The sequence below is a fragment of the Typopeltis vanoorti genome, chromosome 13 (genome assembly GCF_054136105.1).
Source record: "Typopeltis vanoorti isolate ZY-2024b chromosome 13, IOZ_Tvanoo_1.0, whole genome shotgun sequence".
In the NCBI taxonomy this organism is placed as follows: Eukaryota; Metazoa; Arthropoda; class Arachnida; order Uropygi; family Thelyphonidae; genus Typopeltis; species Typopeltis vanoorti.
Window position 1 is genome coordinate 32,062,474 of NC_143561.1, and position 16,816 is coordinate 32,079,289.

General features: G+C 40.6%; 1 protein-coding gene across 1 annotated transcript in view; it reads right to left on the reverse strand.

Annotated features, from left to right (window-relative positions):
* The window catches only part of LOC150100034 (sterol O-acyltransferase 1-like), a 296,476-nt gene that overhangs the window by 13,184 nt on the left and 266,476 nt on the right, over positions 1-16,816 (reverse strand). The window lies entirely within an intron of this gene.

Consider the following 16,816-nt stretch of genomic DNA (forward strand, 5'->3'; position numbering starts at 1 on the left):
TCCTGCAAAGTCACCACCTGGATGATATACTCTTGCAAAGTGCTCGCTCAGTAATTCCACAATATCGACTGATTTGGTTACCTCCCTACCCTCAGCATTTTTTAAGATCATTCTATCATGAGCATTTTTCCTTTTACTTGCAACATATTGAAAAAACTGTTTTGGATTCTCTTTAGCCATCATGGCCAATTTTCTTTCGTAATCCGCTTTTGCGTTCTTACCACCCTTGCCTGAGCTTTATACTGTTCCTGCACCTGATGGTCACCTTTCTCCTTAAATTCCCTCCACAATTGTTTCTTTTTTTGCAGCTCAAGCTTAATAGTGTTATTCGTCCATTTAACCCCTACTTGATTTATTATTCGGACTCTTGGTATACAGTCAACCATTGCCTCCTGCGAACAGTTCTTAACCACCTCCCATGCACTATCAACATCCAGCCCTTGCAGTTTTACATGCCATGGCACTGAGCCAAGCACACACACCTAAGCTTGTCATACTTACCAGCCCAGTAATTCCACATGTACCCTGTCTTAATTGTAAATTCCACTCCTTTAGTCACTCCCAAGTCATGACCCTATGGTCACTCTAACTAACTGGTGACAACATGGTCATGTTCGTTACAGCCACATTCTCAGTTGCAATTACAAGGTCCAGCACTCTCTGCTCCCTGGTATTTTCCACTACATGTTGCCGTAGATAGTTGTCCCGTAATAACAGCATAAAATCCAATTCCTTCCTCTCATGTGCCCTCTCCTCTTTCCAGTCAATGTTACCATAACTGAAATCACCCATAATAATTACCCTCCTTCCACTCATTTCTTCTATTTGCCTATGCATACTATCCCCACCATCTATTCCATCACCTGGTCTATAGCAGCACCCAATTGTATATTTTGTTCTGCTAGATTCTATCTCACACCAAACAGCCTCAAATGTGCTCTTTTCTCTATCCTGCAGTTCAACTTCTATACTCCTTGGCTGCAGCTCATCAGCTATCATCAATAACACTCCTCCCCCCTTTTTATTCACCCTGTCACTCCTGAACACGCTATACCCGTCGCATTCAATCCCACTAGCTTTATCATCTTCTGTCAGCCATGTTTCACTAATACCAACAACCTGTGGCCTGGAAGTGCCAACCATGGCCAAAAACTCTTCCTTCTTGTTCCTAATACTCCTGGCATTAGTGTACATGAATTGCAGAAGCCCATTTGTCCCATCCCTACTTTGATGCCTTATACTAACTATCCCATTCTGATTTGTTGTCCTTCGTACTCGCTCGGGCATAATATACTCATTCATACACTCAACTGCCTCCCTAAAGTCTGCATATCTTCCCCCCCCTTAATAAATCTAGTTTCCCTGAGTCTGTACATCCACTTCCACATCATTCATCAACACTTTTTCAAGTCTCCGTACACCAACTCCATTCAAATGTAACCCATCCATCTTATATAAGTCCTTTCGCCCATCAAACTCATTCCACACATCCACAAATTCCACACCACTCTCCATGCATAACCCACGCATAAAGTCATTGGCAATTATGGCCCTCCTTCTAAACACTTCGCTGTCATACCGCAGTAAGATACTCACCATCCTAACTCTCTCACTCTTCTCTTTTGCTACCTCAAATAATTCCCTCACATCCTCTATCATTTCCATTTTGTCCTCTTTCAAATCATTTGTTCCTGCCACGATTATCATCTCTTTCACCCTCTGTTTTTGCAGTCGAATAGATTCACTGACGTCCTGGCTGGTACGACTTCGTTAAACTTTCAACTATTACACCTCTTAATAGTGAATCCCCATACAGCATTCACTCCTTCATTTTATTGACGTTTACGAACGTTCTATTATTTGCCGTCACAGACTTTCGCCGGTTATTTGTCGGTACATTCAACACACATTTTTCCATATGCTCCAGTTGCATTTTAGCTCTGTGTATCGCACCGTTCAAACAGGCAATTTCACTACTCGCATTTATCTCACCATTTTCATTATCAATCAAATCATCCATTTGTTCTGTATTTCTACCTTCATTTACACTTTCAACGACGCTCTCACACCTATCTGGCACTACCACGCAATTCTCTAGCACACCGCCATTTTCTACATTCTGACTATCGTTAACGATATCACTCTCGCACACAAAACACGCTTGAAATCCTCATTCTCTTTACACTTTCTGCACATATTAACTCCACTATCACTTTCTAACCAGACTCCCACCACTCTTTGCAAGGCATACATCTCACAGACAGCACACTGTATAAATTCGTTTACATCAAAACTCTTAAACAAACATGGCGACCTGGCCGCCATTTTTTTCTTTATCGGTGCCATATGTACGCTATCTTATCTTAAAATTAATAATTAAAATAACAGAAAACACGCAAAAATTGCACAGACACACCAAGAAACAAAAAGCAAACAATACTACTTAAAATTCTAGTAAAATTTCTAATGTTAACATAAAATACTACTAATCTTTTCAGGAGCTCTCGGCAAGCCGACGATCTAATCAGTGCGACACCAAGCGACGATCAAAATGTAAGGTTATACATTTTGGGGTGAAAAGATTAGCAGCAGTTTACTACATTGGTGGAACTGTATTCCAGGAAATTGATGAGGCACAAGATTTAGGAGTGTTGGTGGATAATGAGGTGAAGTTTAGGGGGCACATTGCAAAAGTGGCCAAATCAGCTCATCAAATCACTTGGTTGCTGAAGAATACGTTGACAAGCAGGTTATTGTTCCTCTGTATCGAGCCTTGATAAGACCCCCATCTCAACTACTACCCAGATTTGGTCACCTAGATTTCTTCGTGATGGGGAGGAGGTTGAGAGTATCCCGAGGCGAGTAACCAAGATGATAGCAGGTCTGTGGAATGAACCATATGAGAACAGGTTGAGGATTTGTGGGTTGAAAATATTGGTTGATAGGCAGAGGAGAGGAGATATGATTGAGACATTCAAATTACTGAAGGGTTTCTATAAAATTAATTCAGAAGATATTTTTGAGAACAGGGCTGGTTGTGAGAGGACTAGGGGACATCCATGGAAACTGGGCAAAAGTGTGGTTAAGAAAGGTGTTAGAGCTGAGTTCTTTACTTTTAGAGTGGTGAATGAGTGGAATGGGCTGCCAGAGTCTGGTGGATGCTGTGACAGTGAATGAGTTTAAGGCGAGGTATGATAGATACTGTATGAATGTCAAATAGTTGAGATGAATATGATTTGGGGCCTCCCTGAATGAGTCTAATGACTCCCTGGAGTTGTCCATAATAATAATAAAAATAATAAGGTAAAAAAACTATTCAGGTGAACAACATTAATCTAAACTAACGTAACATTTAGAAATGTAAACATTAATTCTGCATTTCAATTTTTATAATTTCATAACTCTTCTAGTTCCTCATATATCTTCAATTATTGTTATTTGCATTTGTGCTTTTTCAGGTATTTTTTTTTTATTGTTTTTTTTATTGCCTGGTTCCTGTAAACATTCTCTGTTCTATTATCAATGTAAGATTTTCCACCATCTCCTTTGCTTTATTTCAGATTTTCTTTGTTCTATTTCATTCCATTCTCATGATTTTCTTTGTTTTTCTACTTCCTGCAATTTATTTATCTATCTATTATTTTTAACATCTGACCTCCATGGAGTCAGAGATCCATTATGTGAGGCACATACACACTGTCACACAAAGAGCTCATCCAACTGTGCCTTAATTTGATTCAATACATCTACATTTGCAACACAACGGGGCAATGCATTCCACTCATGAAATCACTACACGTAAAGAACCTCACTTCTGTATTCAAACCTACCTTATACTGTTTCCAGGGACAGACTCTTGTTCTACCCCCCCCCCCCCAACTCTCACATTTTATGAAAAATCTCTTCCATGTCAACTTGATAACAACCTCTGACTAACTTATATGTCTCAATCATTTCCACCATCTCCTATTCACAAGTATTTGCAAATTACACTCTCCCAACCTGTCCTCATACTCCGAAGTCCAAACACCACTGACCACCTTTGTGAATATTCTCTGGACCCTTTCTCATATATCCGTGTCACCATGAAAACCCAGTGACCAAATCTGTGCACAATAATCCATATGCGACCTAATCAAGGCCTTATACAATGGCATCATAACCTCCTTATTTCTGTGGGTGAGGGTCCTCCATATCATTGCCATTGCAATGTGGCTCCTGAATTTCAGGTCCTTGTCAATCATCACTTACATACTCTCATCTCGTCTACATCCTTTAAAGAATTCCTACCAAGAGTATATTTTGCATTCCATCGTTGCTTACCAAATTTCAAAACTTTGCAATACTGAACTCAGAATTCCACTTACTTGCACATTGTTGTAAGGTCATAATATCTGCTTGACTCCTGCATTGCTCTTCCCAATTTTGCATAATCTGAAAACAGCTGCATATCACCAGTTAAATCCATCCCAGTGTCATTAATATACAAATTGAAAAACAATGGTTCCAAAACAACCCTTGTAGCACACAGACCTTCCTCTTTCAGGATTCTGCAACCCAAAATACAATTTTCTGATACTTATCTGACAGCCAATCATCGATGCAACAGAGTTGGATCGGCGACTGGCTGTCAGATAAGGTTCGATTTATTTAACAGCTTGTTGTGTGGCAGTCTATCAAAAGCTTTTGCAAAATCTAACTATACCACTATATATGCATCTCACCCCCCCCCCCCCCCACCCCCCCCCCCCCCCACCCCCCCCCCCCCCCACCCCCCCCCCCCCCCACCCCCCCCCCCCCCCACCCCCCCCCCCCCCCACCCCCCCCCCCCCCCACCCCCCCCCCCCCCCACCCCCCCCCCCCCCCACCCCCCCCCCCCCCCACCCCCCCCCCCCCCCACCCCCCCCCCCCCCCACCCCCCCCCCCCCCCACCCCCCCCCCCCCCCACCCCCCCCCCCCCCCACCCCCCCCCCCCCCCACCCCCCCCCCCCCCCACCCCCCCCCCCCCCCACCCCCCCCCCCCCCCACCCCCCCCCCCCCCCACCCCCCCCCCCCCCCACCCCCCCCCCCCCCCACCCCCCCCCCCCCCCACCCCCCCCCCCCCCCACCCCCCCCCCCCCCCACCCCCCCCCCCCCCCACCCCCCCCCCCCCCCACCCCCCCCCCCCCCCACCCCCCCCCCCCCCCACCCCCCCCCCCCCCCACCCCCCCCCCCCCCCACCAAGGAAGGAGAGGAGTGCATCAGAGCCATATGGCCAAATAGCGAATACATCATCAACATAGAGAAGCCATATGGTTGGTTTTTTTTTGTGGGGCAGAGTTTAAGGCTTTCTCTTCAAAAGTCTCCATATAAAAGTTGGCCAACGGTGGGGAGAGTGGAGAACCCATGGCTGTCCCCTCTATTTGTTTGTAGAATTTTCCTTGCCAAACAAAATAGCCTGAGTTCATTGTGAACTGAAATAGGGCTGTGATATCGGAGAAAATTTAGCCTGGATTAGCTTAATAAGGATTCTTTGAGTGGGACATTTGTGAATAGGGAGGAGACATCAAAACTGACCATTATGTCAGTGTGTTTGAGTGTAAGGTTTTCTATGCTGGTTTTGAAGTGGGCTGAGTTTTTTTATGTGTGAAGGTGTGTTGCTAGTATAGTGTGTGAGGACTTTGGCCAAATGTTTAGCTAGTTTGTATATGTGTGTGTGTGTGTGTGTGGGGGGGGTTATGGAGTTAAACAGTTTTCATTTGTTAGTGACTTCTACAGTCCAAGAAGTGACCTTCTTAAGGAGCCTGTGGAGTTTTCTAATTTGTGAGTTGGTGGGATTGTACTCGATAGGGAGGTAAGTAGCCTGATCTAACAATAGAGCATTCAGCTTATAGTTCGCCCACCATTTCTAGATCCCTTCTTGGCTTGGTGCCAAGAATAGTCAATTCATGCTGAGGGGAGAAAGAAATGAAGGATGTACGAATTGGTCGCCAACATGCGAAATCACGTGCTTTCTTGTCTGTCGCTGTACTAGTACAGTGATTTTTGTTGTTCTCTTTTTGCATTATTTTTTTATTATTAATTTGTATGATGGATCCAGTACAGTCAACAAGTTCTATTGTTACACGTTTCAGCAGCTCTTGCAAAAGAATATTGAATAATGTGCTGACATTCTGCGAAAAAGAATCGTCAGAAGGCCGTCTTCTTGTTCCCCTTTCTCAAGTCATAAAACGAGCAAGTGCAATTGCAGGCGTATCGGGGTCGACTGTTAAAAGAATTCGTAGGGAATCAAAAGGTGAAGGTAAGCCAAAATTTAAATCTCCTAAAAAAAAAAAAAAAGCGCCAGAGAAAGAAAACCATCGAAACCTTAGCTTTGAATGATTTTGATGTAGACGTTATAAGAAGAGCTATTCACGAATTTTACGTGGTCGAGAAAAGAGTGCCAACTGTTCCGAAATTGATTCCTGTGCATAAAGAAAAAATTAATTTTCCTTGGAAAAGAGAAACTTTAAGGAAAATACTTCATGAAATCGGATTTTGTTTTAAAAAGTCCCAGAATAAAAGGAAACTTATCATGGAGCGAAGTGACATTGTTTTATGTAGAACGCAGTATTTGCACGTATTAACACTCTACGTACATTTTTCCAACTGTTATACAAGCAAAATAGTTACACTTTAAAAATAGCAATGTTCGTAAAAGAAAAGCTAAATTTTCCGACCTGTAATAATAAACAAGCTCAGTTTGTTTATTATTACATCCCAGAAGACAGACTGATTACCCTATTATCGGAATGGATTCTCCTTTTTCTGACATGTGCAGAAGTGTCGAGGGACCTCAAATCGGTGGGCGAACTATACCTGTGTAATCCTTTTGGTTAAGCAATACTGTGGTGTTCCCTTTATCTGCTTTGGTGATTATTAATTCCTTGTTTTTTTTTAAATTCTTGCAGAGATTTAATTTCCTTATTGGGCATGTTGATTTTGGTGGTTTTGCTTTGGTCAGAACACAAGCTACATCCAGTCTAATATCATTGGCGACGTGGTTTGGAAGGTGTCATATCCCGTGTTCAATTTGTATCATAATGTCTTCAGCAGGTATTCTTCTAGGCGCAATAGCGAAGTTGTGGTCACGTGAGAGAGTGTCGAGTGCTTTGGGTTTCAAACTAATTGACGAAAGATTGACTACCGTGTCGGTAGAAAGTTGTGGTTTGGAGTTCGAGTTCTTTTTTAAATTCTCAAATTTTTTGATGTGTCGTTCCCATACTTTTTTAAATTCTTTGTCCACAGCAGTGCACGAGATATCGTATAAAATAGACCAAATCTCATGGTTTAAGGTGCTGGAAAGCTCGTCTTCGAGTGCCTGGATATCTAAGTTAGCGTAACACAGGTAACGGCAAGTAGCAGCGATTTGTTCCCTGAGCAAAGCTTGGCTGGCACGGTTATAAATACGGAGAGCCTTTTGGGAAAAGAAATGGTGCTTGAATTTGACACTGTTTGGGATTACCTGGTTATCCCGGCAGTGTTTTAGGAAAGTGAGACAAATCAGTTGTCTTGATAGCTTCAACTTCATTTTACTGTAATGGCAGGCCTTACGTGTGATGGAATCTACGTGGATTATCGTAATTCTCGTGGAAGTTATACATTTCTCATATACATTCTTACTAAATAGCTTAAGGAAATTACAACGTACAATAGAACATACATTAAAATAAATTTCAATACACTTCCAATATTTGGGCAACGTCACGTTGCCATTATCACAGAAACTTAAATACAAGACACGTGCACGCAAACTATTCTTCCTCCTAAAAGTCCTGATGGTGCCCCCTAGTGGGCAATGTTGGTATTCTTGGCTGATTGGGCTGACGGTCTTCTGATGTAGATTTCCCAAATTTGGGACAGTCTCATGCAACCAAATTTGTTTAGGTTTGGATTGTTTCTTAGGGCTGAGGCTGATTCCCTGAATAGCCTTTCGTATTTGAATTTACTGCGGTGTATTATCGTAGCTTTCTTCCACCATATTCTATGGTGGGAATCCAGCGCATGGTCTGCAAGACCAGAGTGGCCGTATTGGTGAAACCAGATGTAGTCCTTGTGTTCTGAAATTCTGATATTAGCTGTCCTGCCTGTTTGGCCAAAGTAGGACAGCTTACAGCTGCAAGGGACTTGGTATACACCAGGTAGGTCTATGGGGGAGAGGTTGGTCTTTAGTGGAGCAGATAAGGTATGCCAATTTTTTATAAGGTCTGTAACAAGAAGTTAAGTCATGTTTTTTTAGGATTTTTGTAATGTTTTCCCGGGTGCCTCGGATATAGGGAATGGTGATGGATTTAGAGTAATCCTTGTTGAGAAAGTGGGGGGGGGGGGGTTATTGGTTTCAATATTTTTTGGATTTTTTGGGGGGTAGACATTGGCTAAGAAAGTGTTGAGAATGTGGTTTAGTTTTGTGGTTCTTTGGCTACCCCCCCCCCCCCCCCCCAAATCCAAAAAATATTGAAACCAATAAACCACAACACCCCCCTCTCCCTTTTGCAACAAGGATTACTCTAAATCCATCACCATTCCCTATATCCAAGGCACCTCGGAAAAAATTACAAAAATCCTAAAAAAAAAAACATGACTTAACTTCTTGTTACAGACCTTATAAAAAATTGGCATCCTTTATCTGCTCCACTAAAGACCAATCTTTCTCTCCCTCCCCCTAGACCTACCTGGTGTGTACCAAGTCCCTTGCAGCTGTAAGCTGTCCTACTTTGGCCAAACAGGTAGGACAGCTAATATCGGAATGTCAGAACACAAGGACTACATCTGGTTTCACCAATACAGCCACTCTGGTCTTGCAGACCATGCACTGGATTCCCGCCATAGAATATGGTGGAAGAAAGCCATGATAACGCACCGTAGTAAATTCAAATATGAAAGGCTATTCATGGAATCAGCCTCAGCCCTAAGAAACAATCCAAACCTAAACAAATTTGGTTGCATGAGACTGCCCCCAAATTTGGGAAACCTACATCAGAAGACCTTCAGTCCAATTGGCCAAGAATACCAACATTGTCTGCTAGGGGACACCATCAGAACTTTTAGGAAAAAGAATAGCTTCCTGCTTTGTTCCTCATTTACTGGTGTGTTGTGCTTGCATGCACGTGTCTTGTATTTAAGTTCCTGTGATAATGGCAACGTGACGTTGCCCAAATATTGGAAGTGTATTGAAATTTATTTTAATGTATATTCTATTGTACGTTGTAATTGCCTTAAGCTATTTAGTAAGAATGTATAACCAATGTCTAATCCTTTCCACGAGAATGCTTTGCCATCAGAACTTTGTATATAATTATGTGTAAGAGCGCAGGAAAGTTGTTTACTAGTTTTGTATATGAGAGAAGTGCTTACAAGCTCTGTGCTACACACCTTTAAAGTTAGTATCTAAGAGTGCTGCTAGGTTTAGAGAAGTTTCCGTGGCCTGAAAGGACAAGAGAAGTATCAAAGAGGTCTGCTAGTTTTAGAGACAAGTTCCGCGCCCGGCAAAATATGATCAAAAAATGCATGGAGGAGAACAAAGAGTGGGTCAAACTTAATAAAAGATGAAAGAGAAATGCTGAATTCTTTGGGGTTTACTACCATTAGTGCAAGGACCTAAGATCAGAAAATAAAAGGGGACTGAGATGAGCATAAGGGGCTTTTGTCAGCAGATAATCATCAAAAGTCGGATCCAGAGAGAGAGAGAGAGAGAGAGAGAGCAGAGGTGAGCTGCAGACCATAAGCGGAGTCAAAACCAGAGCAGTGGCAAGGCCCCAGTTACAAAGAAGAGAGTCCAGATCCAGTTGTCGACAGAGGAGAGCCGAGATCCAGGTGCTGAGAGAGAGAAAAAGGTGAAGTACTGTTACCAAAGAGAGCCAGATCAGTCATCGGCGATTAGTAGTAGAAGTGGCGGCAATTAGAAGCAGAAGTTCCCGAAATAAGGATCCAGAGGAGAATTTGCCAGTATGCTGAAACCTCTTGTGTATGTGCTATTCGAGTACCGCAGATTGCAGTCAAAAAGCCCGCTAATATTCCGAAGTGATACCACTGTAACAAGATACTCCTGAAGGAAGCCTAAAACTCGAGATGAAAGAAAAGCCATAAAGACTTTAGTAAAAGACTCTTGACTGAATGTGTGATACAGCTGTCAGCTTCTGTAAGTTACTTCCCTTTGTATGTTTTCTCTTATAATCTAGGAGATATGATGTATATGGACTGTTAAGAATTAGTTTAACAATAATAATAGTAATAAGTGTCCATAAGAGAGTCAATTTGGCATGTTAGATTTATCCAAGTGTGAGCAAACAAAGTTTGCACCTGAAAGTATCTTCAGGACTGGGTTAAGGTGGTACAACACCAGGGCAACTCGTTGCAAAGGTGGAGCAAGATACCAACACTCCTATCTCAGTATCTCCTATAATGCAAAACACATCTCCTTGTGGATATGTCTAATGTTATGCATTAAGGGAAGGGCCACTACCCAGACTAGTTTCGACCTTTATTGAGGTCTCTTCAGTGGGAGCCAAGGGGAGATGACCTGCTAATGCTTCTGCCTGGTATCTCTACTTGGGCCTGGCTCCCACTGAAGAGACCTCAATAAAGGTCCAAACTAGTCTGGGTAGTGGCCCTTCCCTTAATGCATAACATTAGACATATCCGCAAGGAGATGTGTTTTGCATTATAGGAGATACTGAGATAGGAGTGTTGGTAACTTGCTCCACCTTTGCAACAAGTTGCCCTGGTGTTGTACCACCTCAAACCAGTTCTGAAGATACTTTCAGGAGCAAACTTTGTTTGCTCACACTTGGATAAAGGATTAAACTAATTTTATTATACTCTAACCAAGTGAAAAATAAACTTTCAACATCAAAAAAAAAATTGGCATGTTAGAAGTTGATACAAAATCTGTAAAAATAACTTAACAGAGAGTTAGCTAACCTCTTTGCGAGTAAACTAGAAATTTAATAAGTTGAATTTGTAAACAGAGAGTAAATAAGTCTTAGAGTTAAAGAGATTATTTAGTGTTGAAGTGAAAGGGTTCTAATTTTATGCTAAAGATTTTTTTAGATGGGTAAAGAAAGCAATCTCCCTGTTGTTTGATTCACGTATATTTCATATTAATGTAAATAAATGTGTCTTAATTGTTTGTTAAAATAGTGCTGCTTGATCCTTTATTTTACAACTGCACTGTTCCTAAATAAATCGAACTTGTGAGCGGGGAAACAACTAAGGCATTAAAAGCGCAGTTTTATTACTTAAGAACCACGACTGTTTATGTAAACTTTGTTGAAGGAAATTACGCTAGTAAGAGAGAGAGAGAGAGAGAGATCTACTGAAAGTTTTATTGAGTCTTATGCCAAATATTTGATATATTGATGGCGCAGTCTAACAAATAAATTTTTCAGTGTTCATAGGCATACGACTAATAAATACGGAAGGTGGATAAACATAATACGCAGTAGAGTAAGTGAGAAAGGTTACAAGAGAGAAAGCGCGCACAGCTAATTAGAATAACGGCAATAAAAATAATAGCAACAAACAGCCTTTCGTTTACAGAGTCACTCTCCTGGCTTGCTCTTTATACTCTTCATGCAACTGATTATTGCCATTATTGATCTTGTACTGCCTCCAAAGTGCCTTCTTCCAGATTTTATGCTTAATCCTCTCATTTATTCAATTTACACCTACCTTATTCTGCCTTTTGATCTTTATCTTCTGAATACATTCACACATTGATGCTGCTATGTATTTCTTTGTCAATTCCCCAGCAGCATTTATTTCCTTACTGCTCAACTCCTCATTCCATGCTATAGCTCCAAGCTGTCTACCAAGCTTGTCATAATCACCAACCTTGTACTTCCACATATATCATTTCCTCACACAAGTCTGCATATAGCTAGCCACAATACAGGTAATTACTTCATGATCATTCTCACCAACTGGAGGAAAGTGCAAAACCCCCACTCACAATTACATCCTCTGATGAAATGATCAGATCTAAAACTCTTGATCCTTGTATGTCCTCCTTTACATGCTGCCTGAGATAGTTGTCTCTCAAGAACTCATGAAATTCATTTTACTTATTGGCAAGTGCTCTCTCTTTATTCCAATCTATACTGCCTTAATTAAAATCGACCATAATAATCATCCTTTGTTCACTAATCCAAGTTGTTTATACATCGCTTCTTACCACTCTCCGTATTCCCTGGCCAATTAAATATGTCTTCCTGCCAATCTCCACCTCAAACCATAATGCCTCATAGCCGATGCCACTATTTCCCTCTTTCATGTCTACCTTATGTTAACATAATTCCCCCGCTATTGTTACAACCCCCCACCCCACCTTCGTGTCTTTTCTATCCTCACGAAAAATACTGTACTCTTCTGTTTCTATTCCTGTTATGATATCATCTTCATTCAACCATGTTTCACTTATTCCAATAATTTTGGAGCAAAAAACTCAATCAGTGCATACATTTCATTTCCCTTATTTCTGATACGCCTGTCATTTGTAAATAAACACACCGATTCACTTTTAGGTCTATAACCAGTCCTACTCAAGCCACTTGTTGGTTGTGATTTTTCCATCACACTTGTCCTTGTCCAATTACCTTTAGAACCACTTACCACAAATATTTGCTCAGTCTCAACTTCCCCACTTACATCCCAATCTATTTCATTTCTATGCTGATCATCCCCACATATATACATTCACTACTACTTAGAATATCCACTCTCTCCCTATCCACTTGGGCTCCCCCTGTTTCACTTGCATTCCTATTTTCTCTTCATCTTTCACACTACTACTGTTTCCATTGTCATGCACTTCTGTCTCTTCAATACCACTCTCCTGATCTTTCACTTCATCTCTCACTTCTGATTTCATGCTTGCATCACACACTGCACTTTCATCTAGCAACAGTTTCTCCAGCCAAACTCATTCCAAGCCATTCGAATGCAATCCATTATGTCTGGATAGTTCAATTCTTCCTTCAAACACATGCCACACATCCATAAACTGCACTCCCCTCTCCTCACACAGCTCTGCTAGCATACCATTCATGATTCTAGTTCTCTGTCTAAACTCATCATTGTCATACCTTGGCAACACACACACTGACAACTTTTCCCACAATACTGTTATCTTTCACTCTCCTCAATAACCTCCAAATATTTGCCCTTACAATCTCCTAATGTCCATTTAAATCATTTGTTCCAAATCATGAATTATCTTGCTCATTTTCTCTGCAGGATAGCAGACCTTATCTTGAATCACTCATCACCTCTTTTATCGGTTTTCTTTCATTCTATTCTTTCCACACTTTTGTTTGTTTCCACTAAATGTCAAATATCACTCCAGATATTCCTTATTTCATTTTGAATAACTGTTTCATCAAATTTTGCATTCTGACAATTTCACTTGCTGTCACTCCCATAGTCTAGCTACCTCTCATTCTTACACCTTACTTCTGTTTCCTCGTTTATATTTCCTTTCGCTCCCTCATCACTCACATTTGCTTCTACGTTCTTTCACTTCCTTTCACTCCTTATTTATTTTTTTATTTCCTACCAACTTTGTTTGATTATGTATGGTGCCATACATAAACTTTGTTCTGCTGTCAATGTACAATTTACTGTCATTTCCATTGTCTACTGACTGTGGCATCATTGACCAGGATATTTAGTTTGCTATCATGAGCATTATTTCTATTATTATTATTATTATTCGTGACACCTCCAAGGAGTCTGAAGACTGATCGCAGGAGGACAGTTATTGTACAACTCTCCGTCTCTACCACTAAACGAACCTCTACTACTAATCATCAACATCTATGGGCCAGGACTTTTCTGTAGTTCATCATAGTGCATCATTTCATTAGAGTGGTGTTTGCTGTAGTGAGTGCCTATCATATTATTATAAGCTGTGCTTTCTTGCATCAGGTTTTTTATTAAAATTGTAATTATTTTGTCTTTAAGTAGTTTCCTGGTTCTATAATTGCTTTACTAATTTAAATCAAAATTTGTAGACATGTCTGCGTGGTTAGCCTAGTGGCTGTGCACTTTGCTAGCCTGGGGAAGGGGTGTCCTAGGTTCAATTCCTGTCAGTGACATGAGGAGCTGCAGGATCTTCCTCAGCCATAGCAAAGTTAGCAGGTCTTGGGCGTGGACAGTAGGGTTTTCTCTCCAGTTTATCGTGGGGTTTTTCATCAAGCAAAGCAGGCAAACTGGTCTTGAGAACTTAACATTACGGACTTAGGATACACTGGGGCGTAGGGCTGACCATCTTATCCTGTGAACGGTTTGAGGTCCAATAATTAATTAAAAAAACCTCGAACCGCAAGGTAAAAGAAGGTAAAAGGAAGAATGAGATGAGATTTGTAGACACTGATTTCTTTTTCTTTTTTTTGTGCATATTATATAAAGAATGGCTCTTTTGCAAAGTTTAATAGCAAGCCAATAAACTGATAATCCTCTTTATTTATCACTAATAATAGACAGCACAGCTGATATTACTACACTTTTGGATCTTGAGTGAATCATTCCTATAACTGCAAACATCAAATGATCTGGAATACAGTTTAAAAGTTCAATGTTACGTGTCAAAAATGCCATATACCAGGATTTAAACATACTCATATCTCACGGCAAAACATTTCAAATTCTTCTTTCGAATTCAGTATAGTGGGACAAAATCTCATTCTTTATGAATGTTTGTTGTGTGTTAAACAATGAAGAAATTCACAGAATTCATTTTTCTGTCTAAAATTAGAAAAGTAATGTAATCAGGTATTACAGAATTATATTTTCTGGAAAGTAAAAACTGCAATACAGAGAAATGGTTTGAAAACACATTCAGCTTATGTAGCTGGACATATTTATATAAATAACTACTCGTGTGCTCTCACTTTCACAGTAGGTTATAGCACACATGTATTGCCATGGCCACTCATTATTTCCTCCTCATGTCCAAAGCATGAATTATCCTGCTCAGACTGCAGGATAATTAATATATATTTTTTCTGGAAAGCAAAAACTGCAGTACAAAGAAATGGTTCAAACCATTTACAAAAGCATACATTCACCTTATGTAGTTAGACATATTTATATATATAATTTGTCTAGATGGATTTAGAGAAAGATGTTGGAAGTTTTTTTCCCCCACTTGGTTAGACTATAATAAATTTAGTTTAATACTTTATTCAAGTGTAAGCAAACAAAGTTTGTGCCTGAAGTATCTTCAGGACTGAGGCAACTCGTGGTAAAGATGGATCAAGCTCTCATCACTACTTGTCTTAGTATCTCCCATAATTCAAAGCGCATTTAGCCGGCAAAGGTTGGTCGATTGGTAGAGCCTCTGCTACTAATGGCTCAGTTAAGTAAGTTTGAGCGCGGTTAGTAGTTGGAAGGAGTCCAATCGTTCGATGCTGTCGGCACACTCTCCCTCGATGAGTCTTTGGACTCCCTGGAGGTGTCAAAAATAATAATAATAATAATAATAATTTCCTTGCAGACATGTATAATGCTATGCATTAAGAGAAGGGCCACTACCCAGACCAGTTTGGACCTTTATTGAGGTCTCGTTAGTGGGAGCTAGACCCATAGGTGGTGATACTAAAGTGGAAGTAATGGAGAAGTCGTATTTACCCATACGAGTTGCCAAAAGGTGTCTCACCTTATTATTAAATTACTCTGGATTTAGAGTAATTTAATAATACTTGTCTTAGTATCCCCCATAATGCAAAGCACATCTCCTTGCAGACATGTACAATGCTATGCATTAAGGGAAGGGCCACTATTCAGACCGGTTTCGACCTTTATTGAGGTCTCATCAGTGGGAGCCAGACCCAGAGGTGGTGATACTAAGGTGGAAGTAATGGAGAAGTCATATTTACCTATACGAGTTGCCAAAAGGTGTCTCATGTTATTATTAAATTACTCTGGATTTAGAGAAAGATGTTGGAAGTTTTTTTTTTTTCTTCTGCACTTGGTTAGATGAGACCTCAACATAGGTCGAAACCGGTCTGGGTAGTGGCCCTTCCCTTAATGCATAGCAGTATACATGTCTGCAAGGAGATGTGCTTTGCATTATGGGATACACTAAGACAAGTAGTGATGAGAGCTTGGTCCACCTTTACCACGAGTTGCCTCAGTCCTAAAGATACTTCAGGTGCAAACTTTGTTTGCTTACACTTGGATAAAGGATTAAACTAAATTTATTACATTATTTTAGTTAAGATAAAAAGCCAAATGGCTAGTTTTCTGGCACCTTAATATAGAAAATAAGGGGATAAACATCCTTTGTTGTTTTATAGCCAGTAAGCGAAACTAAAGATCGATAACTACGATCTATAAGTTTCATGCCGAAAAACTATCGGCGAAGGCAATTCGAAGTAAAGGTGGAGCAAGCTCCCTCACTATTTTAGTTTAGTTTCGCTTACTGGCTATAAAACAACAAAGGATGTTTATCCCCTTATTTTCTATATTAAGGTGCCAGAAAACTAGCCATTTGGCTTTTTATCTTAACTAAAATATAATTACACCTTTATGGCATTCGTATAGTGAAGGTATGTAGGTTCTTTCCACTAAGCTTTGATATCTTCCAGGTCTACCTACTCACTGATGAGACCTCAAAAAAGGTTGAAACCGGTCTGGGTAGTGACCTCTCCTCATAATGTAATGACAGTATTACATCTCCTAGGAGCTGTGTTTTACATTATGAGAAAATATCAAGAATAGTGAGGGAGCTTGCTCCACCTTTACTTCGAATTGCCTTCGCCGATAGTTTTTCGGCATGAAACTTATAGATCGTAGTTAT